Below are 16,232 nucleotides of genomic sequence, written 5' to 3'. Positions count from 1 at the left end.
TCCAAGATTTGTCATGGTCTCTAATCCCCTCCTGTTTGTCTCACCTGAACCATAAAGAGTCTTAATAGGTCATCATATTTGGGCTTCGTTTCAAAACTCACATGTGTTTCAAGGAATTATGGGGATGTCCTTTACGCAGGAAAGGTGATCCTGTTTTTGAAGGTTCCATATTCTTGCTGAAGTTTAAAGTATACTGCATATTTTGTGAAATCCAAACCCATAATTCATCTCTGTGGACGCCTTAGAAAAAGAAAAAAAAAGTAATCAAAATGTTAAGTTATTATTAAAGTTGTGATGAAACAAGTATCAACAAATCATGATATGTGCACTCAAAAATGGAGGCTGTATAAGCATTGATGTGAAGTGATAGGAAATGTCTGTTTTGCTGTAAGTTTGAGTTATGATAATTTATTTAAAATTAAAATTGTGGTTAAAAAGTGCATTTATACGCCCATTAACATGCATTTACAGAATAGTGTGAATTTTTATTTTATTCAACATTTTAAAGCTCTTTTAATTAAAAAATAACCCCAAATTGTATTATGCATTTATTATACTTTAAGGAGTAATTAGTTTAGCAACATGCTAATGTCAAACTTTTGAAATCAGTCGTCAATGTGATCGTTACCATGTAGTGTTTCCTTAAAAGAGCACAGCTAGGTTTTAGAACAGAGCCTTAGGCTACGTTTACACGACAACGGTTTAGTCAGAAACTGAAATGTTTTTACCTTGCATTCTTAAAAAGTGTTTTCAAAATGATTCGCGTTTACATATCTGAAAATGGCCAGAAATTCTGTATTACGTATTCCAGGCCAGTAGTTGGCGCTGTCACATTGTTATATATATATATATATATATATATATATATATATATATATATATATATATATATATATATATATATATATATAAAACTTTTAGGGAAGTGACGATTATATGTTGTATTTGAAGCATCTCCACTGTTGGTTGTAATATTAGTGAAGTAAATCCACACTTAGCTGGTTTGCAAACTCTTGAGCAGCAACAACAGTACCATGCACACCGCCATTGTGTATGTTTGTTCACGCTTGCCTTTATAATTGACACGTGCTACACGTCTACATACCTAACATGTACTATGCACATGCATGACGTCACGCTTTTCAAAGATTACCGTATTGGGGGTTTACACGGAATCAATAACTTTGCCGTTCTCAAGAACATCCCCTTTCAACCAGTTTTCAAAATGATGCGTTCCCAGTCCCCGTGTAAATAAACAGGCAAAACACATTAAAAGTTTCCAATTTTTGGCTGAAATCTTGTCATGCTGAAAGCACGGCAGTCGTTATTTGGAAAGGTATCGTTCTTTGACTTTTATTTCATGATTGAAAGACGTTTATCTCAACGGTTCCTGCACTGGTCCATGCGTAATGGGGCCCTGATCATGAAAGGGTGAGAGAGTATAGAGCGAGGTCCGCCATTCATTCTTTAATTACACACTCTAGTGTTTTTGTTGGAAGTCTCGGGTGGCAGAAGGTAATTGCCCTTCCTCACGTCGCCGCTCAGCCAGCCTGGCTCCAGACTTTCCACTGAGGACAGAGACTGGGCTAAAACCTGACAGAGAAATTAATATTTGAAGTGCTTGGATTGAAAGAACACTGGAGGAGGAGAAAGAATGATGATAGCTTAAGGTATGTTGATTGAGTAAAGTGTATGGGAAGTAGCTGGCCGTAGTGACGCATCCTCTTCTGTTCCTGATTGAATTGTGTGTTGTAATCCTGCTTTCTTCTACATCAGGGTCCTCGTGTACACACTAAACAGGCATTGAAAATCGTGTATGGCTCTTCCCACAAATTAACTTTGCACAGCTCTAACATACATTAAGGATTTATGTCACTTTTACCGTTTCTTGTAGGATGCAGCCTTCCAAGTTTTGGGGTTACGGGACCCCTGAAGAGAATTGTACACTTGCATATAAACATAACTACAGCACATCAATAATGGTCCGTTCTTGAATTTTATATGTTGGAAGCAGAACAGATGGGAAAACGAAAAGATCTGAGTGACTTTGACAAAGGCTAAAAATAGTGATGGCTAGAGTGACCTGGTAACTACCAACAGTGGCAAGAAAGGAAACAAGTAAACGCAAATCAAGCTCATAGATGCTTAAATGATGATTTTTTAGATAATTGTGTTTATAAACTACACGTGAGAAACAGTTATCCATGATCCCACCAAAAATATCCAGCTATCAGCTGATACAAGAAAATAATAAAATAAAAACTTTATAGCGTCTGCCCACTGCCATAAAGAGGGATGTAATGAGTAAGTCTCATTACACAGTTAAAATTATGTAATTTGAGTTAGTATCCCTCCACTCACAAATCATTTTAAGTTGTGTAAATATGCCTGTTTTGCAATAAACATAAAAATTGTTTCTCTATACATGTTTAACATCTTTAAATCAATAGTTTTATATCTCTGTCATTGTTAATTTTGACTGTCATTTGCAATCCTTCAATAAGTGGAACTGTTAAATACACAGTCTTGTCCTCTTGACCAGTATGGAGTCAATATAATGTCATGCACACACACGCACACACACATATGCAAAATAATAAAGTTTTGCTAACAAAAATGAAAGTAGTGAGAAAAAATAAATATGCTTTTTGCAATCAAAAATAAAGAATAGCAAAAATAAGTTTTGCAAACAAAAATAAAGAATTGTAAAATATAAATGAATTTATTAATTAATTTGTAACAATGCTTTTATTTAGCATTTCAGTCAAGTTTGAGCTTGCAACTCCATTTTTCCCTTTGCGCTTGCGTTTCAGCCATAGACTGTATATAAACATGGACGTAGTGTCCGTGACGTAACCCGTAGACTCCTAAAAAGTGTTTTTGAAGCATAGAAAGTAAAAGAAATGGACACAGCGACCCCATTTGATTCAACAGAGACAAGTGAAGTCAATTAGTCACTTCCTGGGGGTCAAGCGTACTGCGCAGACTCAAACTGAACTTGATGACATAGATAGATAGCTTCAATAAAATATGAAACCCTTCCCCCTGTTTTGAAGCCTAAAGTATGCAGAGCGGGCAATCGCCATCTTGGCAGCACGTCACCATGCGACTCTTCCGGACAATCAAAAATAGGCAAAAAGGCGGGAGCTACTTGCTGAAGCCACGCCCACCTAGCACGATGCCAGTGTCAGCAGCGGCAATCCACCTGTCACTCAAGTGGCCACGCCCTTAATTATGCAGAACTTTAAGTCTTAATATAATTTAAACGGATGAGTTTAAATTCACCCTCCTCACAGTTGTCATGCCAGGTAAAATTTGCTATTTAGACCAACATAATGTTTTGCACTAGGCTGTAAACTTTTTTTTCTGCTGTAAAGTTGGGCATTTTAACGTGGGCAGTCTATGGGACTGACTCTCTTCTGCAGCCAGCCTCAAGCGACCATTCAATGAATTGCGGTTTATGTCACTTCCTCATTGGCCTCACAAGAGAGCGGGAGGTTGGCTCTCGGTTTCAGCATGTCTCACTGGCACTGTTTTCACATTGGGGGTGGAGTCAAGGGATGGGGGCGTGTACAATATGCCTCCATGCGATGTAGACAGCATTCAAATTAAGTTTATTATGAATAAATGTTACATAAAGAACATGAAATAAAATAGGCCTACAAATCTTGTAAGTCTGAATCTGCTGGACGGTAGCTCTCTGGGAGCAGGGTTGTTCTATGATCCATGAGATGTGCTGGGCCAACACATCTAGGGGTAGCCAAACCTGTGTTGGTAAGTATTTTTATATTCGTTGTTATGTATTTAATTTGTCTTCCCTTCATTACAATCTCTTTACTTAACGTTCAGGACTGCGTTTCCCAAAAGCATCTTAATCCTAAATTGATTGTAGAACTATTGTCATCTTCTGGCTTACGATGCTTTTGGTAATCGCAGTCCTGAAGAGTTTTGTAAATAATAGCCTGTTCCTATAAATGTCCTATATGCAAATAAGGCTTTGATTATGCTATATCACATTTTAACTGGAAGTGCACTTTAGAAGATGAATTTAACAATAACTCTAGAAATACCCTAACCCTATAATTATAAATACTAGAATTATAAATCAATAATTTTCTAGTTTCATTTGTATATGAAAACACCACTCGTGAAGTCAAAACTTTATTGGCATTATTGTGAGCCGTTTAAGGAATTTGCAAAATATATTGTAGCATATACTAACATTACACAGAATGTTTATTAGGGAAAGCAATACACAAACTGAAAGGGTAAATAAGCATAACAATAAATATATAAAATATAGCCCTTATTATATACAGTTAGCCTATATAATAATAATAATAATAATAATAGCCTAATATACACATATATTACGTAAAAAGTCATGATCAATGGACTGTGGGATGGATACAAATATTTTATCAGTCTCTGATAATCTCAGGTTGCTATGGTCAAACACTATTAATACACATTTATTTAACCAAATGAAACAACACACATCATAATGCTATAAAAGTGCACATTGAAAGACAGCAGATGTTTATGTTAACAACTTATTCTAGAGCAAATGCTGCTAATACACATATGCATTTGTTAATAAAGTTAATAAAACAAAAATATGCATGTTTTAATGCTAGTGTATAAAAGGAAATGATCCACTCACAAGCCTTTGTTCATGACGGAACCTGGATCAGTGAGCTGCGTCTTCACTTCCAGGGAGGTGTGTACAACATGCCCCGTCCCTTGACTCCACCCCCATGTCAAAACAGTACCAGAAAGTGAGACGCGCAGAAATGTGAAGCGCAAAGGGATAAACTGTATTGCAAGCTCGAAACTTTTCATTTTCTTTTGCAATTCTTTATTTTTGTTTGCAAAAGCAAATTTTTTTTCTAAATACTTTAATTTTCATTTGCAAAATTCTATTCTTTTGCGACTACCATATTTTTCGGACTATAAGTCGCACCTGAGTATAAGTCGCATCAGTCCAAAAATACGTCATGATGAGGAAAAAAACATATACAAGTCGCACTGGACTATAAGTCGCATTTATTTAGAACCAAGAACCAAGAGAAAGCATTACCATCTACAGCCGCAAGAGGGCGTTCTATGTTTTCAGTGTAGACTACAGAAGAACTGAGCAGCATAGAGCGCCCTCTCGCAGCTGTAGACGGTAATGTTTTCTCTTGGTTCATTTCTCTCGGTTCATGTCAAATTAATTTTGATAAATAAATCGCACCTGACTATAAGTCACAGGACCAGCCAAACAATGAAAAACAAGTGTGACTTATAGTCCCTATGTGGCATTATATTGACTCCATAGACCAATATATATATATATGCATGCAGGTGGGTAGTGTTCCATTCTGAATGTAGTCATGTATAGGTACATGTTGTTTATGTAATGGTAGTTATATAAACAAAGGAAGCTTATCTTAGACATGTTTGGATTGGGTTTGTTTCTGATGCAGAGCAGCATATTGTTCTTACACCATGGTTTAAAAGAGATTGGATTTAGCATTGTGTGTGTGCGGCACAGTTGAGAGGGAATTAAAGATGAAGACATCAAAGTGTGTGACAATAGAAAGGAATCTCTACCCACACACACGAAGCAGCTCAAACGAGCCATTAAAGGAACGGGCAGAAGCAGCTGTCTAGGAGCTGCAGGAAAAGGAGGATTTTTCAGTGGAATTGTAATACTGTGTAACTGAGAACTCTTAATTCAAGAGAGAGGGTGTGTGTGTCAGAGGGCAGAGTCTGTGATTTTTGTGTTCCTGTAAAGGTATTTGTTTACATAGGATAATTTTTTCTGTGAATAGTGTGTTTGTGCTTTTGGCATTCGCATGAGTGTGAAGAGGTGTGTGTGTGTTAATATGGAGCAGTAAGGGACCTGCAGGCCTATAAAGGAGTCTTTGAATGGCAGAAGGAGCTATAATTCATTACAGATGTGAAGGTAATCATACCCAGACAGGTTTAGTGGCTGCCACGGCCCAACGACAGGAGACCCAGTCTGGGCACTGCGACAGGACGGCGTGGGTGCTCAGCAAGGTCAACTTTATATGGCACCTACAGACGCAAATCAACACAAGATGATTTTGTAAGAAATTATTCATTTTTTAATTTGTTAAACATTTTTAAATCTGATTTCAATTCAATATACATATATTTAGAAAGGCTACATCAAATACCTTTGCTTATGTCTGTTTTTTTTTTCTTTTTCAAATTATACAAAATCTGGAAATACACATAGTCTACGTGTTTTAATTCATAATTTTATTATCAATACAAACAGTGAGCAAACTTTATAAACAAATAAACAAGGTACTATTGCATACCATATATTATGGTATTTGTTTAAAATGCACACAGATATTATTGTATGTGAATATGGTGATTATTCACCATGGTAAAATACTGGTATTAATGATTGTAAGATTTTCTAATTTGAAAGAAGTCCATTATGTTAACTAAAAATGCATTATTTGATCAAAATTTGAATAAAAAAGTAATATTATGAAATATTATTTAAAATAACTGATTTCTATGTTTTATTTTTTTCAGCATCCTTACTCCAGTCTTCAGTATAACATGATCTTTCAGAAATCATTTTTACCTGCTGATTTTCTGTTTAAGAAACAGTTCAAGATTCACAATTCATTTTACTACTCAATATTTTTATGGAAACCTTGACACATTTTTGACAGGATTCTTTGATGAATAGAACATTCAAAAGCACTGCATTCATCTTTCGTAACATTCTAAATATTTTGATTAAATACCTCCTCGAAGAATAAAAGTATGAATTTATATATATATATATCCAAGTACCACAGCGTTACTTACATGTAATAACATCACTGCTCCACTTTTAGTGTTATTCTCACCTTAAGAAAAACAGGAACTGTTTCTCTGACACAATCATCCACTATGACTCCACTATAAGCTCTGAGTTAAAGTCTATCTATGCACACACTGCCTGTGTTTCTTTGCTTGAAAGAGCCAATTGAAGACCTCTGCAGGCCCCATTCCGTCTGCGCACACTAACCTTTACCATTCCAACCTCACCGGTACCCACCACTTAGTCATACAGAAGCCCACTCACATGAGGCAGCATGGGGAAGACTGTTTCATCCCTAAGACTAAATAACGAGAGAGGTGATGATGGATGGCTTTCTAAACTTTATATGAAACATTTATTTAACTTTATCAACCGTAAACGGTCAATGGGGTTAATCTACAATGTCATATACGCATCGTTATGCAATATTAATAATGTGTGCATAATAAATCGCATTACTATGAAATATTATTAATGCACAATTTGACCAGTACCACATCATCATTCAGTCCGGCTGGTACTGTATTTCCCTCTTAATTTCTTTGTGGACAGACATGGAGAAAAGGGAGGAGGGGTTGAGACAAAAGAGTTTCTGTGCAAAACCATGAAGGTGTTCCGCTCGGCCAGGGAAGAAAAAACAAACAGAAGCGAGAAGGAGAGAAGAGAAGGAGAGACGTGATTTCGCACCCTCAGCGGCTCCAGTATGCGAAGACTTTAGCTCTCTTCCTGTTCCACACACATGGACAGATGCCCTTCATGAAGATCGTCTGACATCCATCCTGAGGACAAACACAGACAGGCTCTGCCCTTGCCGAGGGGCATCAATTACACTTTTAATTAAAAACTAACACCCCAAATAAATTGGGGTCTGGACCCTTTAACCCCTGTCCTCTTCACACACCACACACCTCTTCATACAATCCTTCTTACTCTGTATCAGTAAATGTGGCCAGATAAGGGTTAATGTGAGAAGAAATATTCAAGTGTCATTTCAGCACCATCAATGTCTAACTAATTAGTACTGTTTGCAAAGTCAAAGCTCACTGATTTTAATTATTCCTATGAGGGGTTGGGGACTTGAACAACCCTCTAACCCTAGGTGTTAACCTTGATTGTGTTGAACTTGTTCTGAAAGGACATGAATGATAACCAGAGGCGTCATGCCCATTTCAAAGTGATGGGGCACGTGCCTCATCAGATTTTTGAGCCGAGTCAAGTGGATTTTGAATGCAGCTTACAAAAGACAAACAATAGCCAATAATATTTTCTATATTTAATACAGTCACACCAGAGTGATTAAATCATTCATCGCGTCAAATCACCAGCCGCTAAATTGAGATCTGCATTCGTTGGCTGGTGCTGAGCCAGAGACTGATGCGTTTATACAGCACAACGCATTTTAACCAATCACACACTGTTGGGCTTATGAATGCAATGACCAATCAGAGGCCCAGTAGTTTACATAATGAGTTTTAAATAAGCTTAAACATGTGATATGAATTTATGTCTCTTTAAGCATTATAATATTGCATTAATCCATAAAAATGTAACTAATTCAATTACTCACTTACTATTTCTTATATGTCTTTTTCTTGTTACTTTTTGTCAATGTCAAATAACACAAACTACCTAATTAATAAGCCTCAGGCTGAAAGAAGTCATATGTCTCTGTAACTCACTCCTGATTTCTCTCAACATGGGGACAGAATAGATGTCAGTGAATAAATGAGAAAAAATAACTTGCGTTACTTATTTGAAAAAGTAACTCAGATATTTTTGTTGTCAATTTAAAAAGTATGCGTTACTTTACTAGTTACTTGAAAAAAGTAATCTGATTACTTAACTAGCATTTTGTCACTCGTAATTCTTGTAATGCATAACCCCCAGCAGTGTTCACAATGTTGGAATGCAAATATATCCTAACAAATTTGTATTGTCTTCATTCCAACTTAGTCCAGCATAAGTTCGAGCATATTTTACTGGGTTGTTTGCGATGCAGAAAATAAAATATGCAGTACATGACAATAGATAATCATGTGTCAGGAATGGCAATGGCTAGTAAAACGTTTGACCTGCCATTTATAAGATTATTATAAAATAATAACCATATTAATCCAGTTTCTTAATGCTCGACTCAGAAGACTCTATTTTAATATGCTAGTTGGAAAACTTACATCGCCATCTACTGTCAGAAATTGGAAATGCATGCTGTCTGACCAGAAGTAGGGGATAAAAGTCGATATACTTCAAACTAAGTTCTTTTTCGTTCCTCGTTTGAGGGCAAAAAGAAGGTTGAAAAGGCTTAGTGATTGTATACTGTTTTCAAACATTACTACCCATGTGTACTCCTAAACACTACAGCCATGTGTTTGAGAGAAGAACAGTTTCATAAACATCTGGCAGTAACATTGATCTATTCAGTAAAAAGAACGAGATGAAGTGACTTAGATGTTATGGCGTCCACTTAACGAAAACAGAAAGAATAATGGCTAGTTTGCCTTTTGTTAAGCAAATGTGGAACACAGATGAGGAAGTGCATTTTTCATACTTCAGAATGTGCGCCGATGTTTGACGATCACTTAAAAAGGGTAAAAATGCACAGGACACCGATTTCCACTATGGAAAGACTGGCCTTGACACTCTGAGTACTAGTTTGTTGGGCCATGCAACAAAGTGTGGCACAGCAAGATAATCACGGAGATGTGTTCTCCTGTCTGACCTCCGTAGAATGAGAAAACAAAATTGCACGTCAAAGGCGGCGGAGTTCCAGAACACACCCAACAACTGCATAATCTCCACGGACCAATGGTAGCTCAAAGGTGTTTAGGAGCCAAAACTAACTTTGTTTGGCCTGATTTTGTTCGACTTCATTTCAGTTCATTCTTTGATTTCGTTTGACATATCCCCTCCTGATGATGAAAAATGAACAACCCGAAATTCTCACCTTAACAACTACTTACAAAACCTCAGAAACTGAACCGTAACACACTAAAAACACTCAGAACATCCTAGTAACCAGACAGCAACATAAGAATGTATGCCTACCCATCCTTGTAAACACTCAGAATACTTCAAACTTTTGATGTGGTCCAATTATCAACCATCTAGCAACTGTCTATTAACAAACACTGCATATCAACACCCTGAAAACCACCCAGAACATCCTCGCCTGCAGTTGGAGTGGATTTGAGTCAGTGGACAGAAGCCATGTGTGGGAACTCTGAAGGCCACAGTCATATCTAGGCACCAGAATATCATAGACACATGGGTATTCATGGAAAAAAGATCAGGCCAACTTCAACATTGTGGGCAGACAAGCACCACTCATACTTTCTTGAGACAATGTAAAAATGGATGCCTCTTCTTCTATAATCTCTTTCTGTGTGTGCAAGTGGCATGACTTTCTACTGCACAAACATAAACACTCTCACTCTCTCTTTCCCTGTCTCACTGTTCCCCTCCTGCTGCATTTATTTTAGTAACAGATCTCTCGCCACAGCTTTGATTGTGTTACAGGAGAGTGTTTGTGTTTGTTTTGTGTGTGTCTAGCAGCACTGAGACTCTTATGCCAGCTGTTAATCCCTTGACCCTATCATACACCCACACACACTCACACACTCTTGGCCCAACACCGCCTTTATGACACTTGAGACTCTGGCAGAATTCATCTCGTGCTTTGCGGTGGACTTAGTCCGAGTGCACTCTCAGCATACCACCCCTCTTTCCCCTTTGTGTCCAAACATACACTTTTACGGGATCACACATGGTTGCGTGCACAAACACACACACACACACACACACACACACACACACACACACACACACACACACACACACACACACACACACACACTCCTGACCCACTCTGTTCCTCCGCCCTCTCTCACACATGCTTACTCCACTGTGATTCAGAGGTCATGATGAAGCTGCTGAAAGACAACGGGACACTCTTACTTCTGTGACCCTCTAGCAAAGCCAAGCATAACACAGGCCTGGTGCAAGAGCACTGAATTTGTGAAAACATTGTGCTGCCCAGGCTAATGCCTCATTTATGTTCAATGTCTCATACCATCAAAAATACCACAAAAAAGCTTTGTTCCAAAACCCTCTTGCCTGCCTAGACTGCATCTTACAGCATTCAACAATATGGCATCTATCTGTCACATTCTGAAACCTAGCTATGCTTGATGCGACAGATTCCAAAATCATTTGTCTGTATACAATAAAAATGAAAATTCAACTTGACACATATTTCATGATTAATGCTATATTCCCAAAAATTGAAATGGCCATAATAACAGGTTACTTGTAAAATCAGTTCATATCTTTGTCAAACTTATAATTACAATTTGAAAAAAAAAATTTTTTTATGAACATTCCAACTTGTTCCAATTGACTAATATGATAGTGGGTAACTAGCAAAATGGCTTATATTTCTGATATGCCATTTTATTATAGCGTATAGATATGTATACGTAAGAATCATTTCATGATTCTCATGAAGAGTTCATTTTCTAATTTTTATTTCATTGACAAAAGTACAAAGAAAAGTTTTCACTGTATTTACAAAATACATTTACGTTGGTCAGTGAAAGCTTTGGAAATGTTTTCTTTTTACTTTAGTCAATTTAATAAAAGTTAAAGAGAATGAATGAATCACAGATCCTTGATTTATCCCGACTCCAACCTGTTGGATTTTGTTTCCGAATGGTTGAAATTTGAACTTGAACACAATTAAATTCTCATGAACTTGCGTTTCCTGTCTGATTCACATACATATTAGGGGTGCTCCGATCACGATCGGCCGATCGTTAATGCGCATCTCGTCAGTAAAGCCGGTTTTCTAATCAGCAGTTAATTCCATCAGGTGCGTGATTTCACATAGAGCAGCTGTTACTACACAGAGCCGTTGTTAATAGAGAAGATGCGCAAATCACATTAATTTTCAGCATTTATTTGCGCATCTTCTCAGTTAACAACGGCTCTGTGTAGTAACAGCTGCTCTATGTGAAATCACGCACCTGATGGAATTAACCGCTGATTAGAAAACCGGCTTTACTGACAAGATGCGCATTAACGATCGGCCGATCGTGATCGGAGCACCCTTAATACATATGTAAGTTAGTGGAATGAAAAGTTACAAATATGCCAACAGTATGCAATCAAATTACTATGAATGGGAGAATGTGCAACTGGTAGAATAAGTTTTGCCTTTTAAATGAAAGACTCAACTGGTAAAGTCATCGCATCACTGGACTGCATTGCCATAAAAACTGTTCTAGAACATGCTTAGGACTGCACACAGACATTGGCCTAACATATAAGATTTTTTTATGTAATTTGACCATAAAAAACATTTATCAGATCGTTCATGTCAGATTTTATTGTTGATTTGAAATATGTAATTTGAATGGGAGTGGGGCAAGCAGTTTTTCCAGAATTCAGAATCCTTTCATTCAAGTAAATAGGACTTGGTCTTGGAATGCTGGAATAGCTGTCCAGAGGCGTTGCAAATATGCCCGCCAAGTGAACAGAGTTTCCTTGAAAGTTACTTTGGTGTACTGTTGACTGTTGGGTTCTTCACAGATCTGGAATGGCATGAGGCTGTGTAAATGATGACAGACTTTTCATTTTTGAGTGACTGAAGCATTAAGAGTTTTTCAGTAGAATCAAATAATTTCTGCGCAAGTCTGAATGTGAACAGCTCAGGGTACAACCTGAAGCTGCCATCGTCTTATTATGGTAATAATCTATTGAAAACGCCATGTTTAGTTTTGCTTTTTAAACCATTACTTTGTGAGCTTAGCAACATGCTAATATAAAACCTCATTGGAAATAAAGTGTTTTGAATCTTCTGTAAAATTCTCCAAATCAATCTCAATTATAAAGTTCCATTTTGGTTTAAATGCTGTAGATAGCAGTACATAAAAAGGTAGTTCACTAGGATTTGGAACATCTATAAAGAACTGTGTTCTCAGTACAGACTAAAGGGGGACTTGTCTCATGTGTTGTGGTTAGTGTAGACTCTGGGGTCTGGGAATCGCTAATGGGCACTAATGCTGACACGGCCCCCTGTAGAGCAAGCGGACTTTACAAGCGACTGTGATGTATGGTAAACAGAGCCAGATGCACCGCACAAAGCAAACATGGCTCATAAAGAAGTGCAGGAAAGGGGTAATTAGTACAGAATGGCGAGTCATGTCCGGCAGTATGGCGTAAAGCGCGACAGGAGAGAACGCCGCTCTCACGCAGTCTCACCCTGGGAAGCATGGATGTTGCAGAACAAGATCAAAAGGTCATCATCATTTGGCTCCAAATAAAATCACAGGAGAAAACAGAATTAACGCTGGCTTTCTAAACAGCTCCTTTGTTATTTGTATAGCATGTTATGTTATACAGCATGTACTGCAAGTACAGGACCAGCACTTCCAGATGTTTGTACCTTAATAAAAAACTGTTGGGCATTTATGGTTCAGCTTATGCACTTACTCAACAATGTGCCTTTGAACGAATCGCAAAGGCTGCCAAAATAACTGGCAAAAAAAAAAAAAAAAAAAAGAGAGAGAGAGAGAGAGAGAGAGAGAGAGAGAGAGAGAGAGAGAGAGAGAGAGAGAGAGAGAGAGAGAGAGAGAGAGAGAGAGAGAGAGAGAGAGAGAGAGAGAGAGAGAAATGTCTTGAGCCAGGGCAGCAGTTTTGACAGACGTGCACTCTGTGGCACTGTACTTGGTGGTATCTGTGCAAAGCTTACCTCTCCCATTTTTAGAAGTGAATTCTGAGTAATAGTACTCAACTCTGTAAAGAACTAGAACTGTGGCCCAGAAGAGAGATTTAATGATGGTAAAAAGTTGAGGTTTGTCTGAAGTGCCTCTATTAATTAATTTCAGAGACTGAAAATTGCATTTTGACTGGTTAGATATTTGATTTATTGCTTCTACACCTGAAAGCCAGAAAACAATTAAAAGTTCATAAGTATGGGCTAAATAAAATTACACAAAGAAGAAGAAAATATAAATAAATACTGTTCTTCAACAAGGACACATTAAATTGATCAAAAGTGAAATTAAAGTCATTCATAATGTTACAAAATATTTCCATTTCAAATAAATGCTGTTCTTTTGAACTTCATCAAGAGTTCTAAAAAAAGTCTCACAGTTTCCACAGGAATATTAAGCAGCAAAAACGATTTTCAGCATTGATAATAATAAGAACCATTATTAATAACTGAAAACCAATAATAATTTATGACAAATAATAATGACTGAGCAAAAAATCAGCATATTAAAATGATTTTTGAGGGATCATGTGACAAGACTGAATGATGCTGAAAATTCAGGGATAAATACAAAATACATTTTAAAACATATTTAAATAGAAAACCACCATTTAATATTTCTCTCTCTCTTTCTAATATACATATATACATATATATATATATATAAAGTGTGTGTGTGTATGTGTATATATATATATATATATATATATTTTTTTTTTTTTGATCAAATAAATGTAGCCTTTGTCAGTTGAAGAGATGTCTTTCAAAAACATTGAACAATCTTAACTATTCCAAACTTTTGACTGCTATAATGTAGTTCATTTTGCATCTTGATAAATTAGTTACATTTAATAGGGTTAAACATAACATACATAGCATACACATTTTAAATATTCTTTTTGTTTGTTAAGATAAACAAAATATTAAAACAATTATTAAAAAAATAATGGTCTTCTATAGGGGAGTGATATCATTAATTGTTTTGACTGCATGGTTTAAACACAAGGTATTAAAATGTATTTACAGTGGGTACAGAAAGTATTCAGACCCCCTTAAATTTTTCACTCTGTTATATTGCAGTCATTTGCTAAAATAATTTAAGTTAATTTGGTTTTCCTCATTAATGTACACACAGCACCCCATATTGACAGAAAAACACAGGATTGTTGACATTTTTGCACATTTGTTAAAAAGGAAAAACTGAAATATCACATGGTCCTTAGTATTCAGACCCTTTGCTCTGTATTTAGTAGAAGCACCCTTTTGATCTAATACAGCCATGAGTCTTTTTGGGAAATATGCTAAGTTTTTCACACCTGAATTTGGGGATTCTCTGCCTTGCAGATCCTCTCCAGTTCTGTCAGGTTGGATTGTAAACGTTGGTGGACAGCCATTTTCAGGTCTCTCCAGAGATGCTCACTTGGGTTTAATTCAGGGCTCTGACTGGGCAATTCAACAACAGTCACAGAGTTGTTGTTATTTTAGCTGTGTGTTTGGGGTCATTTTCTTGTTGGAAGGTGAACCTTCGGCCCAGTCTGAGGTCTTGAGCACTCTGGAGAAGGTTTACGTCCAAGATATCCTTGTACTTGAACGCATTCCTCTTTCCCTCGATTGCAACCAGTCGTCCTGTCCCTCCAGCTGAAAAACACCACACCGCATGATGCTGCCACCACCATGCTTCACTGCTGGGACTGTTTTCTCCACACATACAGCTTAGAATTAAGGCCATAAAGTTCTATCTTGGTCTCATCAGACAAGAGAATCCTTCAGGTGTTTTTTAGCAAACTCAACGCTGGCTTTCATGTTTCTTGCACTGAGGAGAGGCTTCTCTTGTCAGGACACTCTGCCATAAAGCCCCGACTGGTGGAGAGCTGCAGTGATGGTTGACTTTCTACAACTTTCTCCCACCTCCCGACTGCATCTCTGGAGCTCAGCCACAGTGATCTTTGGGTTCTTCTTTACCTCTCTCACCAAGCTCTAGGAAGGGTTCTTGTCATCCCAAATGTCTTCCATTTAAGGATTATGGAGCCCATTGTGCTCTTAGGAACCTTAAGTGCAGCAGAATTTCTTTTGTAACCTTGTCCAGATCTGTGCCTTGCCACAATTCTGTCTCTGAGCTCTTCAGGCAGTTCCTTTGACCTCATGATTCTCATTTGCTCTGACAGGCACTGTGAGCTGTAAGCTCTTATATAGACAGGTGTGTGGCTTTCCTAATCAAGTCCAATCAGTATAATCAAACACAGCTGGACTCAAATGAAGGTGTATGATCAGAAGAAATGGACAGCACCTGAGTTAAATATATGAGTGTCACAGCAAAGGGTCTGAATACTTAGGACCATGTGATATTTCAGTTTTTCTTTTCTAATAAATGTGCAAAAATGTCAACAATTCTGTGTTTTTCTGTCAATATGGGGTGCTGTGTGTACATTACATGAGAAAAAAATAACTTAAATGGTTTTAGCAAATGGCTGCAATATAACAAAGAGTGAAAAAATTTAAGGGGGTCTGAATACCCACTGTATATAGACCACTAATATGAAGACTGGAGGGACATGTCTAAAAATGATGTTTTGGTACAGAATGATGAGTCCAGTTGTATGGCCGATATATTTTCCTGATTTCATA

Source organism: Carassius gibelio, chromosome B18 (genome assembly GCF_023724105.1).
Source record: "Carassius gibelio isolate Cgi1373 ecotype wild population from Czech Republic chromosome B18, carGib1.2-hapl.c, whole genome shotgun sequence".
Classification (NCBI taxonomy): Eukaryota; Metazoa; Chordata; class Actinopteri; order Cypriniformes; family Cyprinidae; genus Carassius; species Carassius gibelio.
The sequence above is the reverse complement of the archived record's forward strand: the minus strand, read 5'-3'. Positions refer to the sequence as shown.